At 36.4% G+C, this 5967-nt stretch overlaps 1 long non-coding RNA gene across 2 annotated transcripts in view; it reads right to left on the reverse strand.

Moving 5' to 3' along the window:
* The window catches only part of LOC138019033 (uncharacterized), an 8969-nt gene extending 3339 nt beyond the window's left edge, over positions 1–5630 (reverse strand). Inside the window, exons 1-3 of one of the 2 annotated variants that reach the window (XR_011126097.1) lie at positions 5515–5630; positions 5283–5438; positions 273–330 (exon numbers count right to left, since the gene is read on the reverse strand). This is a non-coding gene — a long non-coding RNA (uncharacterized lncRNA). Of the gene's footprint in view, positions 331–5282; positions 5439–5514 lie in introns of both variants that reach the window. The other variant, XR_011126096.1, reaches the window with a different exon arrangement.
* Between the last annotated feature and the right edge of the window lie 337 nt (positions 5631–5967).

The following is a 5967-nucleotide window of genomic DNA, read 5'->3' on the forward strand; positions in this document are numbered from 1 at the left end:
AAAAAGCAGAAGGACAGCTGCTTTAGTGATATGAAGTTTTTGTAGCCAAAATGGTTCTATTAGGTTTTATTATGTTGCTAAGATTTTGGGAGAGCTACATGAGTTCTTTAAGGCCTGTCTCAAATGTCGCATTTTACATGTGCCGAATCTAATGCGATTACCGGTATTGATTTTTCTCATTGCATTAGATTCAGCACATGTGAAATGCGATGTTTAAAGCAGACTTAATTATCTTTGTTTTCAGTATACTCTACCAGCAAAAGTCAACTTACCCACAGATGTACTAGAAAGGTCCTCTGCTAAGACCTGGAAATTTTCCTTTGAGGAGACCTGCATGGATGAAAAAAATAAGATAAGGTTGTATCTAAATATAACCCTCTATCTTCAATGAGTGGATTTGGCCTCGTGTATCAGGTTAGGTATGTCCTTATATGTCGTTTGTGATGTACAATGTGCCTTTTTTTTTCAGTTACTTTTTCAGTAAACGATGTTGACCTATTGTTCTGAATATTGTATTGAAATGTTATTTACGGCATAATTTACACAGTTATTTGTAAATTGGATATGATGCAACTAATCATAACTATAACGAGTTGAATGTTTACCGTGTATGTCCAACCTCCTCTTACCACAACCAGTACAACTGCTGTACTGCTATTACTGCTACTACTAACTACATGTACTAGTACTTCCATCTTCTTCTGTTCTATTTTTCAAACCCATTGTTATATACACCTCATTGCCATCATGATTAAATTTTTAATTAAATGTTATTTTTCCTATGTTGACTGTTGATAAAATTATCTGTGCATTATTATAATTTCTTTGGCAAGAAAAGTTAGACGTTATTAATTTTGAGAGGACAAAACTTCCCCTTCTTTAATTAATAGCTTCACTCCTGAATCTGCCCCCAATGACTAGTAAATAATTATTTTGTCTGGTGTTACGTACTGGGGTAGATAGAGTAGAATCTATAAGTATCACTCTAAGAAAGGGAAGATGTGGCCGCGTGAAGATACGAAATTTCTTTTTGAGTGTCAAAAAATATTGCACTCATTTGCTGCGCTCACTCATGAAACATTTTTCAACATGAGAAAAGAAATTTTGTACCTCCAAGTGGCCATGTAATATTCTATAATATAAACACCAATGAAATACTAAATCATTTCACCAAAGGCATCAAAAGGCGTGATTTTCATATGTAACCATAGCAACAGTGATTTTCACGTGAAAATAACATGTTATCTTCACGTGTGAAGATATCATGTTTTTGCATGAGCTCACTTGGTCTTTCATTGGTGTTTATATAATAAAAATAGGATTTTTTCCCCAACTCTTGCTTTCAAAAAAGATGTTATGATGTTAGTCCCCCTAAAATTTTAGCCCACCTCACCATCAGCTTTAGTTAAAGAAGGTTGACTATGCTTATTCCATTAATCTGTATGCAACAGCAGAAGTAAGAGTACTAATAACATGCGGGTGACAAATTACTCCTTAATTCATTAATTTCACATGTGAAATTACAATGCTGCCATGGCAACTTGGCACCTTACGAACATAATTTGTCACCCATGATATTAGTAGCTAACCAAACTTGGGAAATTAAGGAGTCAGAAATTATTCCCTAATTTCACATGTCACCATTTGATTACCCATACTAACATAATAATTATTATTGATACTTACGCTCTAAAGGCAGGTATTTTTTAACCCATTGCCGATTAAAATAGTGTGGCATTAGACAGAGTAAAATCTATGCGTCTCCCTACTAGAAACCACCACCCCAACCCCATTGATAGGTAAAATCGTCTGGTGTGGAAAGTGTAAGTGTCACAGTAAGACTCAAAGGGTTAAAGGGTTGACTTGATGTAGGGGTTGTTACACTTATGTTTGGGATGTTACATAAAACTGTGCTGTCCTGATAGCTTCAAGGATCATCATTTACCAAAAGCCTGGACCCTGAGGATTGGCCAATTAGAAACCATGCATGGCTAGCTCATGAAGAGGCTGCAATAAGTTAAGAATGCTTTAATTGGTTATGAGTATGCACTCAAGAGCCTCACTGAAAAGATCCTTACTAAGTTCCTGGCTGTGATAAAATGTACCTTGAATGTTGTTTCAAGCTCAGAGCTCAATCTTCAACAAATTTTTACAGCACTTTTATGTTGTAAAAAGCATGAATTTATTGATGTTTTTTTTTAATTGATTGACATTTCTGCAATGTAGAATTTGCTGGATATTAATTTTTCTTCACATTTTTTATCTTCTTCATGCTTAGCAGTGGTGAATATGATGTAAGTTAAAATGGCACTCAGGTCATTTGATAATAAAATCTACAGTTAAGTTAACCATGAATACTCAGGGTTGAGTTTGGAGACAATGAAAATTGAGAATCTAGGTTGACATTGATTTGACCTGCATGCATGATCTTCCTTTTGAACTACATTAACATAGTTTTATCTGATTTAAGAGGCTGACAATGATTCACATGGCATTCATTGCATCATTCCTTAATATCTAATTTTTATCATATCCTTTTATAGTCCTTTTCTTGCAAGTAATAAAGAGATCAATTAACTTCCTAACTTCTTCAACAAATTGTGATATCATCCCATTTTTGCATGTGTCACAGCTGGAGTGTAAGAGTGTCTAATTGGGGCCTAATGGACCCGCAGCGCATATTGTATAAATCCTGGAAAGCGTGCTTGAGTTTAAACAAAATGAGGAAAACAATATCAGCAAGAATTTGTGATGCTGGTGAATAATAAAGCAGCTGCTATTTCCAAAACAATGGAATTACCTGGTGATAAATAACCTTGTCTCTGAGTGTAAGTTTTTGACTTTTCAGAAACAATATCACATGTTCAACCTCGATCAAGAGTTGGGAGATTGTTATCTTTGTGTTGAATTCGCACATTTCTTGTCAAACTTTATAACACTTGAAACAAAAGCAAAACAAACCAAACTGACAAACCCTGAGTCTTGCCATCATTTTGACACAGACAGATGTATCCTTTGCTTCGCGAGTAAACACAAAAGGTAACTTGATCACGGCACCCGCCAAATATGATGTCACTTTCAATTTTGTGATTTACTTGTGCAGCCAAAAGTACAACAGAAAAATTGAACATAGCAAAAATCTCCCAAAATGTTTTTCACCAATGGTACCTTTTTATATGTGCAGTTCCAAATTTATGTTGTTTTCATGCCACAATTTTTTTTGCTGAATGATGCCAAAATATTTTATTCTCAATCGACCGTCCTGAAAACTTCCTTCTGCTCTTCCTAAAAATTGTGTACCAATATTTATTTACTTTTGCATCAATATTTGTTTTGCATAAGGCAGGCTAACAAAATCTGTGCCTTGCTTGGTTTGCATTTTTGAGCGTTAAAATAGAATTTTCGGTCCTACGTTTCTGGCACAAAGTGGTATATTTTTTTGGGTTTCCCATCCAGATACTAACCCCACCGGACGGGGGTAACTTTTGTATTAGAAGCTGTCAGATGCTCAGAGTGCATGCTTAAACTTGTGGTCAAAAAGAGAACTTGAAAATGGATCAACATGCCAGCCTCAAAGCCAATATGTTACTGGATTCCCCTTTATTTTCTTCAGTCTTTCTGGGTTTAGCATTTTGCCAGTAACCACATGTCTTCTCAGGGGTATACTTACCTAAGACATCTACTAAAATTGGCACTATAATGATATATGGTACAAAAACAATATTGTGTACTATTAGAGCTTATACATATTATGTAAAGACAACTTGAATCTCCTGGAAGACAAAATGTAGCTCAGTTGCCAATATGGAATAAAGCACTGTGCACAACCACGCGTCCACAATGCATGCCTATTTTTGTCATTTCATTATCAAAATATTTGTTATCATAAAGAACCCAAACAAGCTCCAAGCAAAGCTCCTTTCGCCTATAAACTTTAAGCTAGCTCTCTGTTAGCCTGCAAGAGACCGGGGCGATGCGAGGAAGCTGTATTGGTAGGCTAACTCTCTCTGGTTAAGACTCGAGCACAAGTTTAAAATTTACTTAGACCTCTATTTTCTTCTTGTTGCTAAGCACATGAATGAGGTTTCTGCTGGAAAATCACACTGGGATTACCATCATCATCAATTTTCCTTTTTAATTTTTGCAAAATTAGAGAATTCTTGATCCCATTAATGTTTTCCTGCATGACTGTTTAGATTTATGCAGGGTGGTTTAAAAAAACTCATTTTCAGTGCCAAAGAGCGACTTAATTATGATTAGAATGAGTAACATGAAACAACAAACAACATCATCACCATGAGTAATAAATTATTATTATTCCACAAGCGCATATTGGATGTGAGATGATAGATAGCCATCTCATATCCAACAACCGCTCGTGAAGTAATAAATGTTATTAATAATTATTGTTAATTATACTAACTAGTGCACTGTTAATCAGGCACTCTATGTTAAATACGTCCTCGGGTACCCAGGTGGATTCTTTTAGGCCTCAGCTACTACAATAATAATTGTTTGTAATGAGATTTACAAAATAAAAATTAGGGAGAAAACCCCATTACACATTTTTTTGCAAGACGCTTATGGCAATGAGATGCTTCAAAATACTGCTTATGCAACAATGAGAAACACAACTTTTCTGTGGTTTCCTTTGAGTGATCTCAGGCCACCTCATGATCAGTCACCCCCTTTCAACTTTTTTCTAACGTTAAAGAAATTATTACGACATCAACTATCAGTCAATAACATTCTGATTACCACAAACTATAGTAAATTTAGCATTTATTTATTTTTAATTAAAATCCAATTTTCTCGAAATCTTAAGGTTAAGCTCTATTAAAATTGGCTCCCATGAATTTTTTAAAACGTTGCAGATCGTTCTATCTCAGAGTGCTAATTACTATTCCGCAAATAAAAAAATGGGGGTCACAGAGATAAGCAAGTAACGACGAAATATACAGTATTGTGCAAAAGTAATGAGAGCGAAATGCGCGAATTTCGTTCTTTGTCCCTGCAAACTTTCGACGAAATTTCGCTCGAAAATTCGAGCGCCGTTTCGCGATGTTTCCGGCGTCATTTCCCTAAAACAAAGAGAGAAAATTCGCCGCATTTTCGAGACCAGTGCGAAAATTCTCAACCAAAAGCGTAATTTTCGCTTATTGTACGCGAAATTTCGTAGTGTGGTATGCAAAGATCGAGCACATCGATCGACCATTTAGGTTTGGAAACAACTGTGGCCACTTCAACCACAGGCGCCCCAATTCTCAATTAAAAAGCCTAACCTTATTGCCAACGTGGGTAACTTCCTTCCTGTGTGGTTATTTTCCAGATCCGACGCGATTTGAGCCATTTCTTAATTTCGAGGTTGTCAACGGTATAATAAAATTCCAAGGCTGGAGACAAAATTCTCAGGTGCCACCAATTTGAGTCAAACATTCCTAGATAAAATGTTCCCACGGTCACAATTCCACATCGCAATCAATTGACAAAGATTGAACTTTCATCTCAACCCACCATCAACGCAATAGCAGTCCTGCGAGCGACATCAGACGGTAATATTGCAGGAAAGCAGCTTTCTAAACGTACGCTTCCACACCCAGTGGCCACGACTGCGACCGTTGACAACGAACTGACCCTTACCGGGGTGGCAGACCGTAGTTTTTGTCAACCGCAAATTTCTGTATTTCCTTGGGTCGAGACATGACATTGACTGAGTCGTGTCGTCAAATCACAGTCACGCCTTCTTCCAGTTTACAAACTTCAAAAAACACATTCCGGAAACTGGAAAGCGTTGAAAGATGCGAGAGTGAAAGCCGTAGTGAACAAACTTCTTTGCGCATTCATGCCGCTTTTACTAGTTCATAGGACTTGTAAGTAGTTGGCTTATCGCGATCGTAACTGTATTTATCAAACCTTCAAGGAATTAACATTACTTTATATGCAAATAAAATTTGCTCCCGTATTTTG

Source organism: Montipora capricornis, chromosome 10 (genome assembly GCF_036669925.1).
Source record: "Montipora capricornis isolate CH-2021 chromosome 10, ASM3666992v2, whole genome shotgun sequence".
Lineage (NCBI taxonomy): Eukaryota > Metazoa > Cnidaria > Anthozoa > Scleractinia > Acroporidae > Montipora > Montipora capricornis.